Raw genomic sequence first — 23,246 nt, forward strand, 5'->3', positions numbered from 1 at the left:
ATCACATTTATAATAACAATCAAATTAATTAGTTAATTGATTTTTTAGGAAAAATTATTTCAGCACCACTTGTAAGTAACAGAAATATAGTATTTAAAATTCCATTAAGCGTATGCTTTTATCTTTCCATGTTCATTATTTCCAGCAGAGTTCATTGTTAAACAGTAAAACATGGCAAAACAAATATATATAAAAAGAATGAGCAACCACAGTAGAACACAGTTCATAGCACTTCAAATATACTCTTTGACTATTTTAAAACTTTCTTTTCTGGACATATTGTATGTACATCTAATAATCTATCTACCTTTTTACCTACCAACTGCTAACCTGTTAGCTTTGCTTCTCCCAGATGACAGAAAACACCATGATATCATCCCAGGTTGACATTAGTTTTCTCTGGGTTCTGTTGGTAGAACCCATGTAGTTTTATTTGTTACTATCTTGAACTGTACTTGATAGAGTTAGAAAAATAGACACTGTCATTCGTTGCCTTATAGACTTTAATGCCAATTACAGTGGAAAAAAATGAATATGCATCGCCACAGTGGGAGATCAATGTACAAAGGAAAAAGATGCTTTCCAATTTAGTCCAATTGTTCAAGTCTCAAACTACAGCAAGAATGTGACAAACCATTTTTGGTCACCATATCAAGAAATACCTCATCTCTCATTATCCATCTCCAGTTTAGGGACAAGGCTACATAGGATTTCTATCTTGGAAGATGCCAATAAGACAGTAGAAATAATCCTATGTTATAATTTTGTTACCCCAAACTATTCTTCTGTTTGTCCAACCTAAAGTCCACAATAGGAACAAAAAGAATAGATAGCAGAGAGATCGATCCCTTGTGAGAAATAATACTGTCATCATGTTTTTATTTACTGAGTGATAGAATTTCCAGTATCCATCTTGTTCTGCTACTGTGTCAGCACACGTTGAATATGATTTTTTGGAAAATTTGGCTGGTACTCTAGGGTAAGACACAGAATATGGCCCATAACCTTCTCTTTGGAATACTTAAATTCCAAATGATGGCTCAAACTTCTTGGAATTTCACTGCCAAGGGAGAAAAGACCATCTGATTAAGTAAATAAAGGCCCAAGGTTTACCACAGGCCTAAGAGAACTGAGCTATAGTTGGTGCAAAATAATACAATCACAGGCAGTTAAAAAAAAAAAAAAGACTAATGGGGACTGGGAATGTGGCTTAGTGGTATAAATAGAAAAAGCCAGAAGTGGAGCTGTGGCTCAAGTGGTAGACTGCTAGCTTTGAGCAAAAGGAAGCCAGGGACAGTGCTCAGACCCCGAGTTCAAGCTCCAAGACTAGCAAAAAAAAAAAAAAAAGGATGGTCTTTTAACACAAACAAGATGAATTTGGGATACATCCAGAAACATTAGAAAAAAGGATTTTGAATTTTTAAAATTATCTCAAATATTTAATGATGATGATAAAAAACCAATAAGGTGAGTCTGATAGTTTAGGGCCCTTAAAGGAAGATTGGAAACCAAGAGAATAGAATAGTTCAGAGAGTAAAGTCTTCATTCGATTTGACTAGCCGTTTGTTAGATCCTTGGAAGCGAGTTCATGCTTGAATTCTCAGAGAAGCTATGGCACTTGGCTCAGGTATTGAACTGGAAAAGGAATTTATGTGACAAGATAAATGAAGCTGCAGGAACTTTGGATAGGTGAAACAGACCAGTAATGGAAGGACAAATCCTGCATGGTCATGCCAAGGGGAGATAGCTAACAAAGTCCCACCGAGCCGAGAGGCTGTTAGAATAGGAAGCTTTTCTGTAATGAAGATTAAATTTATTTTGCAAGATAGAAAGAATTCTGTACATGGGCTGTCCAACTGTGTATGGAATAATGGTTAATATGGTGACTTTTATATATGTATTATTGCATTTAAAGATAAGTAACAATTCTCAAGCACCATATGGATAATATTGAAATGTATATATACTGAAATATTGATATGCATAATAAATATATACATACATATATTCCATCATCAATTAGATTTTGGAAAAATCTGTGAACCACCCAGGGCAGCTCTACAAACATCTGTTGTTCATAACAAAAGTAACTGATCTTCTTTTCTACCTCCCCTACCATATTAAATCTGCCTTAGTAGCAAAGCTCTTATGGAGTCAGGTTTGGCAGTTGTGATCAACTCTTGAACTCCTCAGTCTTATGTAAATGGAATTCTTTATGTTTGACAGAGTTTGCATTTTTCAATACATAACGATATCACTACTTATCAGCACAGAATACAAGCTGAGCATAACTTACACTGGAAGTTTTGCTTACAATAAGCTCATTTTCATTTGTGCTCATTTGTATATTTTGCTTGGCTCGTGCTTTTCATTTGGGAACATGTGAGATTACATGCATTGCAGTTTACAAAAGAAGTGTGGCATTTCCACCCTTGGATATAAAAACATTTATTAATGTTTGAATGGAGCTTTCAAAAAGTCAAGCAGATTTAATTTGAAACTTATGAATAAAACATTTGCACTTAGATTAAATTTTTCTCCAAGGCACCTGTGCCTTCTCTTTATTGATCATTATGTTGCACAAGAAAGTTGTGATAATTCATCGTGTTGCTATTTTGATTAATGCTCAATGAATTTATTCATTCAGAGACATACCAGTGTCTCCAGGCATGGGTCAGCATTCTGAAATTTCCTTTTCTTCAGAGTGGTTTACGTTTAAGGGAGGACATGTTTCAAACATTCAAATTAATTATTGTCGACTCAGGGTAGCCAAACTTCAGATTAAGGTTTAAGAATACTTAGTATTTTATAGCAAAAGGATTCCATAGTTTTTAAACTTTCTCTAACCCAGAAAGCATGAAACACTGAGGAATTCAGACTTTGAAGAGGAATTTAGAAAAAGCTATTAGAACATTATAAGTTTCCCTAGCCCCAAGAAATAAGCAATGAAATTTCTTTCTCTGAACTTCCAACCGAGATTTCAAACTTAGGGTACTTATTATTGGCTCTGGACTTGAATAGTAGAGTAAACTCACTTATGTCTTTATCTGAAAGAAAAGGACAGAAAAAGAAAAATCTCAGAAAGACTAAGTTGGCAGAAAGACTAGTTTAAATAGTCATTTGAAATACAATGCTAGGTAATAGTAGTTTTGAAAGCATTGGCCTTGGATATAAATATGGGCTCAAAGTGGCTGGTTCTCAAGAACTGCTAGTAGGTTATGCAGAAAAAACTGAAATATAATAAGAGCTTCACGTTTTCATGTATGGATGAGCAAGCATCTTGCAAGGAGAAAATCAAAATTGTTATTTCCTATTTCTTACATGCTTTGGAAGAGATAATTGTTGACCATAGTATTGGGCACATTTGTCCATTTAGAGAATTGATGTTTTACCAGTGTTTGGAGACTCTCAGAAGAAACTATTCACTGAGTGAATAAGTTGAATTTAAACACCACCTAGACCTATTAAACACCAAAACTAGCTCACTTTTCACATTTGTTTGGAATGTTTCCTCACCCCTGAATTGCTTTCCCCTAATGTTGAAAATCTCCCAACTTCTGCTGGTTACAAATTTGATGGTCCTAAATTTGTTAATCTGCTTTAAAAAAAAAATAGAAGAGGAGAGGGGCTAAAGGGGAAGGAAAGGAGGAAGGAAGGAAGGAGGGAGGGAGGGAGGGAGGAAAGAGGGAGGGAGGGAGGGAGGAAGGGAGGGAGGGAGAACAGAAGAGGAAGAAAGCAAATAGTTATTGTAATGCAATAATAAATACAAAATAATAAATATAAAACAATTTTTAAAATTCTCATATCCTCACCCTCAAGTTAATTGGCATCAATCAGATTCTGAGAGAGATGGTACAGAAAGATCTGACCTTCAAACAAGGTCTTAACATTTGGATTAATTCACTGTATTAGACATACTAATGATTGATAAGATTTGTCTGTGGACAGAAGTTATAGAGAACTTCACAGCACATCAGAGTAGACAGAGGCTCCTAAGAAAGTGTTCTGACTGAAGTTTTGAAAGACAAGTGTCTCAAATTAGGATGGGCAACGGGTGTTGGAGGGATGTAAATCCTCATGCTGTCTTTATCTGAAGACAGAACTCCTACTTACTTAGCATAAGAACTTTGTTTCCTTCTTCATTAGCCACGCAACCACTGTGAGGTGGTAAACATCCTCAGGTTTCCCTCATACTACTCAGATTTTTTTCTAAATATTTTTTCCCAGAAACCCAATGATTACTGCACAAACTATCTTGGCATTAGAAGTGAGATTTTATTTGCTCTTATTCTCATTCAACCGGCTCAGAGAATCATTCAGGCCTTTCCCCTTTTAATTCTTAAAACCAAAGAGAATACTCAGACTGTGTGTTAATAGAGTTAACCTCTTCCATGCACATACCTCTTTCCCACAATATTTATGGCAACTCTTCAAGTTGGATTTACCTTGTAAGAATTCAAGTAGTAAAGTCAAACTTCCTGAGTTCGAAACCATGTATAGTTGTGTGCCTTGAGGAAAGTATCACTGATTGTCCCCAAATGTTCTTTCATAAAATATAAAATTACATACAGCTTGGCACACTGTGTATTATATATCAAAGGCTTAGTATTAACTAGCCTTCATTAGTTTTATTGTCAAAATTATTTATGTCTCTTGGAGTCACCCTTCCTGAGAGATATAAAGTATGTGTATTCTTTGGGTTGTGTCTTTAAGTCTCTTTACACCTATTTTTTAGTCTTTTATAGAGCCCGACACTATAAACACACTAATCATGAGTCTCTTCTTCTCTCCAATTTCCCATCTTCACCTGTCACTGATCACTTTAAATTCTGCTCCCCGAGAATTTCTCAAATTATCTCATGTTTTTCCCCTTCTGTTACTATACTTAAGGCTAAGATAGAGATTTATGGTCAATGCTCACCTGTGTCGATGTGACTAATCCACTAGCTGTCTTTTCTCTCTGTGCTCTCCCATTTAGCCTGGAGTACCAACCACATTCAATTATTTTCATTTTTGTGAATGTACTAGGATTATTTCATTTCAAAATGGATACCAAGTATAGCATTTAATTTCAAATGTGATCTAAAATAAGCACAAAGAATTTGAGCAGCCAGGGACCACATTATCTTATTCTATTTTCTCCGTCAACTTAACTTTTTTTCAAAGAAGAAAAAGAAGTAAAAAGAAATTCAAAGAGACAACTAGCTTTTTCCCTGAAACCTAAGATAGGAAGTAAACCGAGACCAGTGGGATACTTTAAGGCCTAAGTAAATGTTCATTAGTGTTTGTACCGCAAGACAAAAATCATTATTTCTCTTATTTAACTATAGAAATTGTGAATGAAAGAGTATAAGTAATTTATCTAAGATCTCAAACCATTGATATAGAATCCTACTTAGGGCTTTAATTGTTCTTAGTTGGTTTTTTGTTACAACCCTTAGACAAAATTAAATCATCAGGCCCCAAAGTATCACAACCTGGATAAAGCTGTTCCCATCACCACTCCCTCTCCCTCTCCCTCTTCCTCTTCTTCTTTCTCTTTCACAAGAGGACATTTTATTATCTGAATTAAATGGCCTGTCTTCCTCTATCAGAAATTTCTGACATTTTAGTTCATAATGATATATTCCTTCTCCAATTTCTATATTTCAATCTAATAAGCAATGCTAAAAGCTTAATATCATGTGATTTGGCCTGATTCTTTAGAGTTTTTTAGATATCAGTTATTTCAATTTAGATATAAATTCTACAGTAAAATTTATGCTTCTAGATATACATTAATTGAAATAGATATGTATCAATTATGCATATTAATGAGATTCAGGGTGATATTTGTATGCATGCACACAGCATTCGCTACTGTGTATTGGTGTCAAATTTTCCTCTATCCATTCATTGATAGAAAGGCATCTAGGCTCATTCTATATGCCAGTTACTGTGCATAGTTATGCAATAAACAAAGGCATTCTGGTATCCTTTTTTTTTATGAGTTCCTTATGTCATATCTAGCTATCATCTCCAGGAAGAGAATATCTTATCTATTGCTGTGTTCTATGTTCTATGTTTTCTTTTCTGGGGAACCTCCATAGTATTTCCATAGTAGATATACTAATTTACATGGCTCCAGTGGTAAAACACCAGCTTAGAAAGCATCAAGTGTCCCTGACCCCTGCCCACTATGCCAGTAGCATGCCCATCCACACTGTGAACAAACAACATTGTGAATGTCTCTAAGGAGGCATGAAAGCAGAATGACCCCCTGTTGGAGAACACTGAACTGCAAGGATCAGTAAATGTTTCCTCATTATACAAAGTGAAATATATTTTTAAGCAGAATACAGAGCCCATAAAGAGAGAGTGTATGCATAAAATTGTAATTCATAGTTTGTAGTTACTGCAGCATAGACTGAGAAAGAGAAAACAAGATCAGCAAACATGAGGCCCTACATTCCAACTCTAGGACTAGCAAATAAACAAGAATGAGAATAAGGATGAGAAAGAACCAAAGGAAGAAGAGGAGGACACAAACTGAAGGAATAATTTTATAAAAAGAAAAAACAGCCTGGCACCAGTGGCTCATGCCTATAATCCTAGCTGCTCATGAGGCTGAGATCTGAAGATCATGGTTCAAAGCCAGCCCAGGCAGGAAAGTCCATGACACTTACCTTCAATTAACCACCAGAAAACCAGAAATGGCACTGTGGCTCAAAGTGGTAGAACACTAGCCTTGAGCTGAAGAGCTCAGGGATTGATCCCATGCCCAGAGTTCAAGCCCCACGACTGACATTACCAAAAGGAAAAAAAAAGGAAAAAACAGGATATGAAATGTTTAACATTAAATGTTTTACTTGGAAAGTGAACTACAATTGTTCTAGGAGTCAAAGTAACTGAAAGCATGCGAATGTTATCTTTCAAAATAAGACCATTTCTCATCACTGTGATTGTGTATGCTTAGCATTCATAGACCCTTTAAAAGCACAATGTAGACAACATTCAGGTCCATACTAGACTCAGACGTAGACAAGATTTGGAGTATAGACAAAAAAGAAGAAAATTCTTCTTTCAGGAGACAGTAAAGTACCACAGGGGTATTTTGTCTCTCTCATGTTGAGGCTATAACACCTAAAAGAGTCAATCATGATTTTCCTTTGTTCTCTTGACATCTATGCTGACAAGAAGTCCAGGTATCTTTTAGAGATTATAATTATTGGCATATTCTAGAATGAGAAAATCAGACTTACCTTCATGCCACAGGGTCAAAATGCCCCAAGAAATCCAAACTTATTACCTCCTTACACGATAGTAAGGATTAGCAGGAGGAAATTTGACATCTCGGGTAGATGGAGCCTAAGTTCCTCCTTATACACAATGACTGATGTTTACCTAAGCTCCATAGGAAATTAGAACCCAGAATCAGTTCAAGTCCCCACATCCATTCATCTGTTTTTTTTATCAGAGCCCACATCGAAAGTAAAGGATACTGGTTGAATGAACATGTCTGAAGAAGTTCAGTGTGGGGAACGTTTCAAAAAAAAATTGAATTTTGAGCAACAAAGGAGATGATGTATGCACAGGGTTGGTCCCTTTGTTGGTCTTGGTGCCATACAAACAAGGGCTTCGTTTGAAAAGTGGCATTTTTCAAAGTACCACCTGTGTTAGGTAGCTGGATGGATTTATTACTTTCAAAGTCAAACATAAGTCTGTGTTAACCATTCTTGTGGCTTTCTTTTCCCCTCTTCTGTCATATTTGAAGTCAGGATTGTTCAGTTTTACAACTTTTATTTCCTCTTAAAGTTGTCCCTGGTCCTAGAAATATCTTAGTATGTACTTCAATTTTGTGGTGACACAGGTTCCTTTGCCAGTGGTTTCTACATACAGAGATGAAAGAGAAAGATGGGACAAAGTGTTTTGTTATGTAGTACTTTCCAAAGTTTATCTCTTCCTCTTGGCTCAGAAAATAATAGGAATTTTGTAAATCCTTAGACTTGCTGTAGGCTTCATGTTTAATGAGGTAAAGGATATCTGATCGTTTTTCAAAGCACAGAACAGCTGGAATAAAATAAACAAGTATTGGCAATTTGCATGCTCTATATACAATTGGTGTTATTTGTACTGAGTATTTAAACAATGCACTTAAGGCAAAAGACTGGAAACAGAAAGATACAGGGACATAGCCATGGATTTCTAGTGTTGCCTAGTCCTCACAGTGATCTTTGCCAGCCTCCTATAAAGACAGAAATCCTATTTAGCTCAATGGCCTCATTTTAGAAAAAGCATCGCATCATTCTGTAGCCTTATATGAGAAGCTTTGACACAATCTCTTTACATTTCTGCCCTTCTCTCTTTATCTGAAAAACAGAAATCTTCAACTATGATTTAATTTCCCATAACATCAATTTAACTAAATACATAATATCATAGTAGATATTAGAACAGTTGTGTTTTGAACCTTGCTTTCAAGGAAATCATTCTATAAGAAAGATAATAAAGCAAATAATTGTTCTAAGTTTACATGTAGCCACAAAGGAGGAAGAGAGCCACGCATTTGGCTGTTTGAGGGGCTGGGGAAAATTTCACAAAGGAGTCTGATCTGAGATGCGTTTTTGAAGGATAAATGGAAATGCCTCTCCCATATTTCTGATTGAAAACTAAGGCTACTGTAGATGAAAAAAAAATGCAATCTAGCCTTTTCAGAAATCCATGAGTATTTCACCATGGCTGCCAAATAATGTGTTGCATTGAGAGATAAAATAATGTGCTGAAATAATGTGTTGCAGGATGGACCATTGCTATTGCAAAGACCAGACATCCCGCCAGGAGGGCGATCAGCAAACCTAATGTTCACTGCTAAGAACTGCAGACTTGATGACAGAGAGAAGTGCAAGCCTTCCTTGGATTTTAATCATGGGAACAGTTTAATCAGCTGTGGCTTTAAAAAAAACTTATACAGAGTGTAAACAGAAATAAGACAAGAGAATGGGGATCAAATACTCAAGATACTACTGAATATTCAAGTAAATAAAATGTATTAAAGTTTCAAGGAACAATGTAAACAAAGGAGGTATTTTGAAGAGAGAAGCTATAAAACCTAGGGATGGAAAATTTGACAGAGAGAGCTCAGAGGACTAAGCTGTGAGTGAAAGACTTAAAGATGACCTCAAATTTTAGGATCTCCTCTACTGGTTTTTCTCCATAGAAACATTGTGCCTTGGTCCATGCAACTCAAAATGAGGTCTGTGTATTGGTAAATGTATTTGAAAATGTCATCAATAGGAAATAAAATGGAAGTGAAATTTTTGTGAGTTTTTTTCCATATTTTCTAGTGAAAATGTTCAATAACACAAACACATCATAGACACGGTGGAGGAAAGCCCATTTTTTGTGATTAAAACTAACATTCTATATACCCTGCCCATGAAAATGTTGCTGCTCTCTCTGCCATGTGGGACTGGCTCTGTGTAGTTCTGGTACTGCCTGAAAGCGAAACAAAAGCAACCAGTGAGAATAATGCCAAATTGGGAAGTGAGCATCCTTTATCTCAGTACCTAATACAACTCATTAAATTGTTGAGACGTTTCACCATCTCCACAGCGTACTTCAAATATGATGTGTGTCTGCTTTTCTCAAGTTAGACAAAAAGCACAAAAAAGAGATCTCACAATACTTGAACCGATGTCTATTTTCTCAGTGCAGTTCTCATTTCGATGCCACCAATGAAGGCAGTATCCTACTGGGGTCCTCTTTACTATAAATGCCTGCATTGTAAATAGGGCAGAAAAGAGAAGAGGAACTTACAAAGTGAAGAGTGAAAGGATGGAAAAGAAAACCTTGTTCCTAATTAGGCTCTTGAGTTTGAAAAACTCCATTCTATCCATGAGAGGAAATACTTCAGACCGAGCATCAGGAAAAAGATGGAATATAAGAATTGAGAATAAGAGATTGACAGACCAAAGGGAATCTCCAATTTGTTGCATTTCTGAATAGAGGTTTTCAGTTTTCCACTGAAGATTGTTTCACACTATCTACTGTTCTTTTCCTCCTTTTTTTTTGTCTCCTACAATAGCAGTTTTTGGAGTTGTAGCTTTCTCAATTCATGGCCTTCCTCTCAATTTATGAATCTCTTTCTCCTCTATTCTTTGAAGAATATATACTGTTAAAAGAGTATACTACTTTCTCCTTTTTTTTCAAAGAAACATCTTTATAAAATGAAAATGAAGATGCCAGCAAAAAGAAAGGGAAAAATGAGGAAAAGCAACATTTAGTGGGAAAATAAAAGATAATGCAAGTCCCCCGTTGGGCTCCTACACAAACCAGTAAAAGCCAGTCAGTGCTAAGAATGCAACAGACAATGACACAGAGCAATAACCTCCACTTAGCATTTTTTTAAAAGAAGGAAAAAATTATGCCCTTTCTGCTCCTAGAAAGGAACAGCAGGGCCATCCAAGAATGATAAGAAGAGATGCCCCCCCACCCCAACTTTCTTTCACCAGAGAAAGAAAAGAAAGAGACATTGCAAATCGTGTCTGGTTATATAAATGGTAATATGCTGAGACTTTCTAAGCCCAGATTTTGAAAACTCTCCACTCAAATAAGTGTTACATTTTTTTCCAAATTAAATCTTGGAATTATAAACTTAGCCCCAAAGATCCTGCCAATGGTTCACACAGCTTCAGATACCTACTCTGACGATCATTCAGAGGATGCTATTTTCTTTTTCTTGTTGCATAGTGTTTTATTTTGCCTTTTGAAAGAAAGGAGGCTATATTCATCTGTGTTTGTTTGTTTATTTTAGTCTTAAAACTTGTTGTTGCAATGATGGGTTTGAGTGCAATTCTGATTGGCCATAATCAGCTTTCCTAGAGACAGCATCCAATCACAGACATGTAGTAAGAGACAGAGTCTACAGTGAATTCAACACAGACCACTTCTACCTGTCCTATGGTTTCATCCTCCTCCACAGGTTTATGTGTGGCTCCCTGGATCTTTATCAGCCTTCTCCAACTTTGCACAGATTTCAGAGGGTAGTACACAAGCAATCCTTCTAATCATAGGCAAGTAGGATATTGAATAATGGAAAAACATGGTTGGATAACCTCCACCCGTGCAATCAGGCCTAAAGTGTTTGCTTGCACATCATTTCAATATATAGATAATTTTGTTGGCCTGTTCTGAGCTTGTATTTAGGGCCTAGGAAATGTCCCCGAGCTTCTTTTGCTTAAGATTAGTGCTCCACTACTTGAGCCACCTTGCCACTTCTGGATTTTTCTAGGCAGCTTATTGGAAATAACCTTTCCTGCCCAGGCTGGCTTCAAATCATGATCCTCACAACTCAGTTTTCAGAATAGCTAGAATTAGAGGCATGAACCACTGGCACCCAGCTATAATATTATATTTCTAAATCCATCTCTAGTGCTCCTCCAGTCAGTGAAATCATTTCCAGATTCTCAAAACAAGCTGCCATTCCTTAAATTTAATGTCGCTAGATTTTATATGAGTACTTTACTCTTTTGCATTGGTCCATAGAAGTTTTATGTATTCCAACTTTTCTCCATATATGCTGATATACAAAGTATGTTTTCCCAGTTATTATAGCTTGTCATACTAAATATTTTCCTGCCTCCTACTTTGGACTCAGCAAGATTACTAAAAAAGTAATAAAAAGCCCTTTTGAAATTTGTTTTTCAACTTTAAAAAATTTTTCCCTTTGCTTATGTTAGCAAGTGCTGCAGAAAATGGGATATTTCCATAGACAGAAGGCTGCAATGGAAACTTCCTAAGGTGTGCAGAATGCTGGCTCCCCTCAGGCTCCCTTGTGCGGTTCCAGCAGAGAGGACAAGACCACTGAAAGGCCCATTCCACTTGACAGGGGCAAGAACAGCCTTGATTTTACCACCATGGCCCAGGAATCAAGACTCCCTGGCACCTGATTAGTGTAGCAGAGTCACTTGCTTGCTCCTCTGCCAGGCAGGTTCAAGCAGGACGCCTCAGAACTGTGCAAACATTAGAAAAATTTAAAACTGGTAAGTTTCTGAAGACAAAGCAAATGAGCCAGTTTATCAACAGATTCCCTTCCTGGGACCTAAAAAAAGGGCAGATTCTTAGCTCCCACTTCAGATACATTAAAGAACCTCCGAGATTGGGAACATTAAGAGTCACCCTAATGGTTATGAATTGGATAAAGTTTAAAAAATATTGTATGACCCATGTGGGTATTTCAAAGGCTGTAAGTCAATATATCATTTTCCAATTATGTTATAAATTAGATAGGCATTATGCTTACATTAAAATAAAATTGCAATTAATTCATAAAATAGCCTATGGAGCATATGAATTTATATGTGCAAATGCATGCATTTAATATATGCATGCAGTTATATCTATGGGCTCTATACAATGGCTATATACATAGACATAAACACAAAGACACACACACATATGTGGAATTGTTTACAAATTAAAAATTCTAACGATTTCCTTCCAGTCTCATTGTTTCAAGTGAATACATCAGTGGAATGCAAATTAAAATCCAGCCAATTTCCTGATCAACATCAATTACACTTGCATGCTTCAGACTTGAAATCATCCGGCATTTCCTAGCCATAGGTCCAAGTTCAATCAATTTTAATACAAAATCCTTCTCTAGTAGATATTGAATTTTCCATGTTATCTACTTAGTTCAGACCATTGTTACATTATACCTGAAATACTTCTTAGCTATTTATGTACTCTGGCTCCAAAATTCCACAAAATGTTATCATTCCAACTATGCATTATATGCAATCTGATAAAACAGGAAATTAGTATAGGGTTTGGTATTTGGAATGAAGTAAAAATAATTGTTAGCTACAATGCTAGAAAACTCAGAAAAATTATTATACTACAAACGATTACAGTTAATAACTAAAGTTCAATACATTAAGCCAAAGCTAAGTGAATATACAAAAATCAATAACCTTCTTATAGAACAGAAAAAGAATTTAGAAGACACAATAAAAAGAATATCTTCAAAGCCATTATTTTTGCTAGTGCATAGATCCTTGAGAAGGGTCAGTATTTTGTTCTTAACCATCCAGCTAAAATTCTTGAGCCCAAATTCCAATGGCCATTTACCAAAACAAGTTATGCGTACAATTGCTCATCTCCAAGATGGGACTATTTATATTTTTTTTAAATCTCAAAGAAGCCTGGAATGGGGTGGCTCACACCGACAAACCCAACACTCAGGGAGTTGGAGGCTAGTCCATCTACAAAGCCAAATCCTGCCTCAAAACAACAAACAACTGCAAAACTTCACAGAGTTGGGCTTTACTTGAATTAATATAAATGATGACTCAAGAGTCACCTAGACCTGTTTGTGACAAAAAGAAGAAATTCTGGATGACACAGCCCATGATTTGCTGCAGTGTTATCAGTATTTTGCCAGTAGCTGACGGCACAGTGTGACTCCAGAAAGCCCAGACTCAACCCGATGGCTGTGAAGATTCCTTCCAATCTTGAATTTTATGTCTCATTGAATTTTTAACTTGCTATTTTCATTTCTCGTCTCCTGTATAAATTCAGTTAGTTGGAAGACTAAAGATCTGCTCTATGGTGTGTTTGTATTCTCTCATGTAAAACCAATTACATTTTTCAAAGGAATGAAACAGTTTTAGCTAAAACTCTGAAACCAGCATCTGCTTTCTTCTTGCCTGTACCATGAATTGAACACTTGGAAGGGGGTGACTGGCAGAAAGAAACAAAATGAGAGGGCTGTAGATCTCTGTTTGTGAAAGGTCAGGCTGTTCCAGCGTGGTAGAAGCATTTGGAAAGGTAATGTGTTGTTATGAAAAGAATGTATGTTTTAGGACTACTAAGAAGCCAAGATAACCTGAGCTCCTACACTTCCTCTCTGAAGGAATTTAGTGTGCATCACTTAAATCCTTAGCTTGACCTCTTCATTCCTAAGATAAAAATCAAAAGAGGAATCTCAGTTTCATAATTGTTGTCAGGGTAAAATCAGGAACTTGGCAAGAACAAATTTCCAATCACTGTCAGGATTTAGGTGTTGACCTTATAAATGTCTCCCAGATTCTGAAATATGACGCTTCCCTATCTTAACCTGCTTGGTGTGGTTACAAAAATAAAATCCACTGAACAGCGATTTATTTTTTTTCACAGTTCTAAAAGATGGAAACCCAAAATCAGAGTGCTGATGGATGAAGGTCTGCTTCCTATGTCTTTACATGAAGAAAGATAGAAGGATCAAAAAGAGGTGAAAACCATCTCCCTCACCCCATGACTGAAGCACAGGGGAGAGAGAATTTACTCTTGAAGGGCCTTTGAATACTGGTAATAAAGCATTTGTGACACCAAAGCCCTCCGGACTTAAACACATTTGAGAAGATCCCAGTGCCCAATGCTATTCCACTCAGAACAAAACTCAACATGAATTGAAAAGAGGCAAAGAGATTCCAACAGGTGTCAGTATGACTACAATTGTATCATTATGGTTGAATAGTGCAGGCATCTGCATCTATTGACTCTTTTCCCCCCTGGTAAGACACAATCTGTTTTTAAGTGATTATTCCTACCAAGGAAAGGATACAAGTTGTCTGAATGTGAAGGGAATACAATGTCCTTATTCATAAGTCCGCTAGCAGGTTAAGAAGTTAATAATCATGGCTTAAAAAACTTAGGCGATAGATCCAGAAGTGTGTGAGTGTGTGTGTGTGTGTGTGTGTGTGTGTGTGTGTAAGTGAGGGGGAGGGGCATAATGAACCTCTCTCCAAATTCCACTTGCATGTAAATCTTCCAGATGGTAATTCCTATTTATATTTTGTATCCTTCCTAGAATTGAATACTTAAATGGTGGACCAGGTTAAAAAAAAAAAAAAGACAAGTCTTTATCCATGTGAATCACAAAAGATAAAATAAAATAAAATACATGTGACTGTCTTCCCAATCTCTACTTTAAAAGCATCCAGACAAGCTCGCCCCTCACATTAATGTCCCTAACCTTCAACCTATTTCCACTAATCATGGCTGTCACTCAAGCCAACCTTACTGAAATAGGCGTGGAGAAATATCCTGAAACTTGTCCAAGAACTGAAATATAAAAAATGAAAATTTAATACAACGACTACATTATTGTTGGTTCAAAGTATAAAATGCTAGCACTGTGGGTTTTTCTTTTTAGGTCAGTGCACTGCCATTTTATTTTGAAGTAAATTTAAATAAATCTATTCATTTGTTAGGGGTCTTCTACTACAAGTAGCAGAAACTAAATCCGACTCGCCAAAGGGGAAGGGAAAGAGAAAACTAGAAAGAGATTAAACATATGGAAATTTAGAAGTCTCTCACCAAATAAAATGGAAGAGGTGAAAAACAAACTATTTAAACAGATAGGTCACTGGGTAGGCTATGTAATAGGGAATAGGAAATGTTCCCCAGGTATCTGCCTTAGGCAAGCACCTTGTTTCACATGGCTCCAGATGCACTTTCTGGGAGAGATAGCAGTTAATCACAGCTTGAACACATGCAATCAATTTTCCAGTGGCATCTTGATTGACAGTTCAAGTAAGATTTTACTGAAAGGAGGGACGTGTTCCTCTGTGGGAAATCAGAAGAGGGAAAATCGAGTCTGTGCAGCCAAAGGTTCAGATGTTCACAACATTCTCCATGCAAGCTGTCATGGGAATCCTTCCATTGTGGTGTTGTTTTAGAGGCAAAACCTTCTTCAAGAGTGGGGGTTGAGATGCTTTACAAGAGCCACTGTCTCCGAAGAACCCTGTGCTGTGCTGTGAAATATCTTCTTCACGGGGAGAGAGAACCCAGGTGAGCAGCATTGTGTGCGTTTATGCTCAGAATCACAATTCAAAAACATTCCATCGTGAGGGAATAAAAGTAGACAGGTTTTCCCCATTTATGTGGTTTCAAAATCTAAGCATAAAATGTCTTCTTTTTTCATGTAAGCAGTACAGGTGGGGTTTTTTTTTATGTTATCCCTTTCTAGTTCAAACAATTCATCATTTCTTCCTTTTTCCAAATTAAAAACAAAATTTTAAGAAATTCATATACACCTGTGGGGCTGGTTGACAAGTGAAAGAGCATGTTAAGAAAATTTCAATAGAAAATTCTTTCTATATTTATTCAGTGAAGAGAACTAGCCAGAAAAAAAAAGTGATTTTATTACAAAATAATTCCTGACCTATACTACTCTAATCTTTCTTTACAGTCAATATGCCCCTGCATTCACTTACAGAAAGAACAATAATGCTCTGTTAAATACATGGTCAATGTTTTATCATATCTTTTCAGTACACAAGATTGAAATTAATTATCTTTTTTTCTCTTTTTATTTTTCTTTCCTTTCTACTCTTTTTGTCAGTACTGGTGTTTGAATCCAGTATTTGTGCTTTCTAGGCAAGTGCTCTACCATTTGAACCCATGCTCATTTATTCTCTAGTTGTTTTTCAGATGTGATATCACATTTATGCCCAAGCCATCTCTGACTGTATTCCTCCTATTTACACTTCCTATGTGGCTGAGGTGACAGATAGACGCCACCACATCCAATTTTTACTGGTTGAGATGTGGTCTTTCATTTAAAAAAAATTTAGGCTAGTCTTCAAAATCAATCTGCCCGGTCTCTGCTGCCCAATCTCTGCTTCTAAAGTAACTAGAATTATAGGTGTAGCCACCACCTCTGGCCTAATAAATATTTATGATAACATTATTTCTCCTGGATCTATAGAAGATATGCCTGAATGCACAAGAAGTTCATGTTAAAAAAAAAAAAACACTGAATAAGTCACTGAATTTCTGATGCTAGCTGGTGAAATAGTAAGGCCACAAGAGAGTTTCCACAGGAGTAGAAGGCAGAATTGGAAGCATATGTTCTGCTCTAAATCCTTTTTCTTGTCTCTCAAAAATGTGGTATAAAATACGAACATAATCTGGTCAGCCAAGGAAGGACTCAACTCACATCTTTTAGACAACTTTGTGTTTGAACTGAGAAATGAAAATGCTTGTTATTCATCATCTATAAACATGAAGAAGCATGGCCCAGAGAAAAGGGCAAACGCTTTGGAAGTAGAGAATCAAAATCCCAATTGGGGCGGCTTCTGTGCCTCCTGTGAAATCCTCACAAGTTATTGAATGTCCTGGCTCTCGTGTTTCCTAACCGTGAGTGTCCTGTAGGCGTCTAGAAAGTATTAGATGTAAGTTTAAAAGAGTTGGGGAATTTCCAAGTAGGACCTGGGGAATTATCTAGTTGAATCAATGATAGTTAGTATGAAGCTTTCTCACAATAAAATGAAAAATCTATCATGGGAGGCTGAATTTTAATCCTGATTCTGTCTGGCTAGCCCAACTTAAAAAGGTGAAATATCCAAGCAAAAGCTGACCAGGCTTTGGCCCATGCTTCTAAGGAATGCTGTTTATTTGAAGTTATCTTTAATATAACTGCCTAAATTTCCTTAAATTCAGACTATGTGAAGCCTATAAAAGTATTCATTAAGGAAAAGGTACATTTATATCATAGAAACATTTCTTATAACATAGTTATATAACCCCCCTTTAAGTCTTCTTTCACTGAGTTCTTTGTTGTTTTATTATTTTTGGTTTTTGAGACGGCATCTCCCCATGCAGCTCTGGGGTTAGACTCAAATTCACTCTGTGGTCAAAGTTGACCTTGAACATATGACCCTCTTGCCTCAGCCTCCAGAATGTTGGGATTATAAACAGTACCACCACACCCACTTCCTGTAAGGTTTTTAATGTGTGGTTATGTTTTATCTACTGATCTACATATGTGACTCATATCCATAAAATACCATCACTGCAGTGAATCCCTTAGAGCTATAATAAATTGGGTTGTATCAGTCCTCAATGTCTGTGTCTGCAAATGATTACATTTCAATTTTCCATTTTTAAAAAAGTATACCAGCTATTTGTGAGATACTCAAACAAAATTTAACCAGGCAATTGTTAACATCTTAGTACTTTAAGCCAGAGCCCAAGGCAAACATGCTGGAGCTCATTTCATTGCATGTAAATGCAATAACGATGACAATAGATAGAGTCCAAGTACAGATGAATGCAGTCAGTCTTATAAGTATGTGCTTTAACCACAGCTTAAAGCGGGGAAATAACATTGTAGAGTAGTAAATGAAATTATGAGAATCATATCACCCAATAAGGATGAAGTTAATCTGACTATATTATAATACACAAGCCTGGCACACAAGGCTCATGTCTGTAATCCCAGCTACTGGGGAAGCTGAGATCTGAGGACCACAATGAGGTAAGAAGCAGCCTTGGGGGAAAAAAAAAAGTCTGGATGATTTGTTCCTCCAATTAACCAGCAAAAATCAAGAAGAGGAGCTGTTGCTCAAGTGGTTAAAAAAAAAAAAAGTAAACTCAGTACCCAAGCCCCAAATTCAAACCCCCAGTACTCACACAAAAATAGTTATAATACATACATATGTGAATTACCATGGTAAAGCTCCAGGTCTACTTAACATACTTAATATTGGGGGAAAAATAACTGATAATACAGGCTATAATGGAGGACGGGGACCAGAGCAGACTGAGGATGATTAAAGATGAATATTGTCAAAGTATTTTACATGGATGTATACAAACAGAATGACAAAACTTAGTGAAATTATTTGAAGTCAGGAGGGGAATGAGGGAGATTGATGGAACGGTATGTTTGATTGGGATACATTGCATGTATGTACCTCAACATTACAATGAAGGCCCTAGTCTACAATTAATATAAAATATTGAAAAAGTAACTATCCAGTCTATGACAGACAGATCTCAGGCTTAAATGTAGATCTGTAACAGGGGAAAGTAAAATTATACTAATGAACTCAGCATTGCTATAACACCTGCACCTTAAGTGACTACATTCTGGAGTCCTCTGATAAGTTGATGATATGGGAACACTGCCAGTTGCATAAATAAATACAATTTTATTGCTGTAATAATGAGTTACTTTATCAGTATTATTAATACTACTGATGTCAATGCTGTTGATGCCAATAATAGTAGGAATATCATGATAATTAAGTAAATAAAACTGCCTCGGTTGAAAACAAAATCGATACAACTGAGTGATCAATGAGAGATATTAGAAGAAATACACAAATCTAGCCAGCCTTGTGTCTATAGTCTTTTTCACTCTCCTAGCAAAGATCCTTTTAGCAACAACAGCTGTGGTTACCTATGTATTGTTCTGCATTTTAATTATTCAATGTTCATTTTTCCCTGACTACATAGACAATTATAGTTTAAAATATGGGTCACAAGATTTAAGTTGCATTTTAGGATCTGATGTGAGATTGTATATTGTCTAGATGGTTTACTTTTTTCTGTGTGTAAAGTGTGTTTCATCGACTCATTGTGGTGACATCTGAAATGTTACAGTGTTTCGGAACTGAAAATATATGGCTGTGATGCTGCTAACTGGACCCTTTTCCTTCTCTTTCTAGATTGTAGTTAGTAGAAACATATAGCATGATTATAGTGAAATATAGGATAGTTCTATCACTGAGGAAACCAGTTGAAGAACAAAGAAGGACCTGTTGTCTCCCTCAGAATGTAGGATGGTGACCCCGAGCATCCTAGGTCTTCCATTCAATAACAACAAGAAATTTAGAAGAACAATAGAAATATGTAAACTCTTACCAATACTGAAAAAGGTGATTGTGCTCTCTACTCTTACAGTATGTTCATGGAGGCAGAGAGAATAAAGAAAGGAGGTTATGTTGACACAAATCCCTGCCACTAACCAATAAAAATGTGGCCTATCCTGCCAGTCTGTGAACAGTTTTCTAGGTTAAATGCTGGTCTTCCTCAAATAAGGAGTTGGTATGACTTTGCCGTGCCTGATCGCTGCTGTCTTGCAATGTTCTTGATCTCATACGTCCATATTATGGATATTATGGACAGGTTGGTTCCTGATCAGCCCTTTGTACTCTATTCACAGGTGCTGTCCCCAGAAATAATATGCCATGTTGTCATTGGCATGTTTTACAGCTTCTTATCACTGAGGTTTCAGATCAAAAGTCAAGATCTCCATTGAAACGTATACAAGTTCCCTGGAAGATGTCTGTTATTGATTGTATGTGAAATTGTTTTGCTTATTTGTTTGCTGCATGGTTCATCCTACAAGACCAATGATTGACTAGTGGTTTGTTTTTTTTTAATAAATCTTTTAGGCTGTGAGGTTCATGAGGTCCTCACCATGGCTTCTAATTCTTTCCTTTTGCTACAAAAGTAAACAGTGGCCAAACAGAAAGGAATTTTATGACTATTTTCCACTAAAGCTTTATTTTCAAAAACAAGTAGCAGGCTAGAAGGTGATGAGTGCTATGGTTTACTGAGATCTATATTTGATCCATGAAAATAGAATTTAGTTGTCTTGCCCACCAATCATACCCAAAATGTGGACTTCAAATCAAATTCATCACAAATAAATGCACCTATGCTGAGTTCTACTAAAAATTCTTCTTAAGCAAAACCAAGAAGGTCCACAATACATTTTCTTTGGTTACATAATAAAAATGTATTTGGAACTGAAATTTTAATGTAAAATTTTTATATTTTATCTTTATAGAAACCTTGGGTTAAGTTTCACCTATCAGAAAATTCACTGAGTCAGTAAATTTTGTTTTAAAATATTAATTCATTTTGAAAAGTAAGCCAATGTGATTTAGGGCTTTTGAGGGATTAATCAAATTGGATGACTACAGCAACAAAGATTGGCTTTACATCCATTCTTGCTGGAATGCAATTCTTAATGGAAAGAAGGTATAATCAGGCTCAAAACTTAAATCCATTCACAGATCCATCAGTAATTATTTTTGTGACTTCTAGGTCAGGCATTTTAATCCCTTAGTCTCAGTTTTCTCATCTGTACAAGTACTGAATTATCAGAGTACACAGGTATTAAGTGCCTACTGTATAAAATATTATTTATAAGAGAATTATATGTATCATCCTACAATAACCATCTGTAACAGGTACTTAAAAGATGCTTTTGCTGAAAATTTTTGGCTCATTACTGACACCTACTAATTATGTGAAAGGCTGCTGGAAGTGAAGAATGAAGCATTTTTTCCAAGTCATTAGCAACTACAGTTAGCTTTTCAGCCATCTTGGAAATCAACACTGACAGGGCAGAGATAAAGGCCTGTCAGGCAGTGATGACTTCTTTTCTTTTTCTTTTTTTTTTCTTTTTTTCTTGTAAAGGTGATGTACAGAGGTTACAGTTACCTAAGTACATTTGTTTTTGAACAGTGTTATCCCCCCTCATTTTCTCCCACTTTCCCTTCCCCCCAAGTTCTAAAGTTCATTTCCAACATCCTGTCTTGTGAGTATGGCTGTTGCATTGGCTCACCCTTTGTCCATTGTCTCACCAGTTCTCCTTCCCCTTTCCAAATCAGATAAACTTATATACAATACAAAGGGTACCAAATTAAAAACAGTGACAACAAGGGGTAAACCGAAGGGGGGGATAAGAAATGTACTCACTGTCGTATGTATGAAACTGTAACCCCTCTGTACTTCACTTTGACAATAAAAAAGAAATAACTACATACAGTAGACTAAGAAAACAAAGCAAATAAACCCTTTATTTCCAGATCTTGTAGTTTATTTTACTCTATTATGAAGCCATGGCTATATATATAAACAGCTTGGTAATGGCACATGAACAAGCCTGAGAACCAATGAAATAGAATTGAAGACCCAGAAATGAATCCAAAGACCTATAGCCACCTAAGCTTTGATAAAGGAGCCCCAAAAAGAAGGGTAAGAAAGACAGGCTCTTCAACAAATGGTGCTGACAGAATTGGCTACACAGGCGTAAAATGAATTTGAATCCTTATATATCACCCTGAACCAGAATCAACTCTAAATGAATGCAATATCTCAAAGTAAAATCAGGTACCCTAAAAATATTACAAGAAGAGGTAGTGGAAACACTAGGGCTCAGTGGCACAGGTCAAAACTTTCTCAGGAAAGACCCAGAAACACAACAATCAAAATGGATAAATGGGATTGCATTAAACTGCAGCGCTTCTGCATGGCAAAGTACATAGCTAAGAAGATAAGTAGAAAGCCCACAGACTTGGAGAATATCTTTACTAGTTATGCATCAGAAAAGGGCCTCATATCTAAAATATACTTAGATCTCAAAAATTAATCCCCCCCTCAAAAACCCTCAAAAAAAAAAAACACAACCACCCTATTAACAAGTGGGCTAAAGACTTAGAGATACTTCTCTGAAGAGGAAATAAGAATGGCCAATAGACACATGAAGAAATGTTCAACACTGCTGTCCATAAAAGAAATGTACATCAAAACAACATTGATATTCCACCTGACCGCAGTTAGAATGGCCATTATCAAGAAAACAAATAATAACAGATGCTGTAGGGGTGAGGCTAAAAGAGAATGCTACTACACTGTTGATGGGAATTTAAAGTTCCATCACTCCGGAAAGCAGTATGGAGATTCCTCAAAAGGGCAAACTTAGAGCTCCCCCTATGACCCAGAAATCCCACTTCTGGATCTTTACCCAAATGCCCACAAACAAGGCCACACTAAAGCCACCAGCACAACTATGTTCATTGCAGCATTATTTACCATTGGCAAGACATGGAATCAACCCAGATGACCCTCAGTGAATGAATGGATCAAGAAAATGTGGCATATGTACACAATGGAATTGTATGTGTCCATCAGAAAGAATGGCATCACCCCATTTGTAAGGAAATAGAAAGACTTTGGGAAAAAAATCATGTTAAGTGAAGTAAGCCAGACCCAAAGAAACATAGGATAACTGTTTTCCCCATTTGTAATAACTAATCTATAGAGAGAATAGGTCTCTCAACTAGACACTCACAATAGCTCAATACCTATGTAAATATAACCTTATAAGATGATGATTTCTTATAAGAAGGACCAGACTAGTCCTGAGACAAACAGCTACCATGAACTCATATGACTGCCATCTATTATCTGTGGAATACATTTGTAACTAAGATTGCTAGATATGTATTTCTACTCCTCTGGTCCATAATTCATACTTTTAAAATTAAAGCAACTATCCATACAATGGAGATGGGTGAAAATTCATCTTCCCTTCCCTTCTTCCTGTGACATTTCTCTGTCCTTCACCATTACTCATCCCTTATTTGGAGTGTTGAACCACAAGGCTTTATTTGATCGCTGGAACACTGGACATTTAGGCC

This window comes from Perognathus longimembris, chromosome 16, assembly GCF_023159225.1.
Source record: "Perognathus longimembris pacificus isolate PPM17 chromosome 16, ASM2315922v1, whole genome shotgun sequence".
NCBI lineage: Eukaryota > Metazoa > Chordata > Mammalia > Rodentia > Heteromyidae > Perognathus > Perognathus longimembris.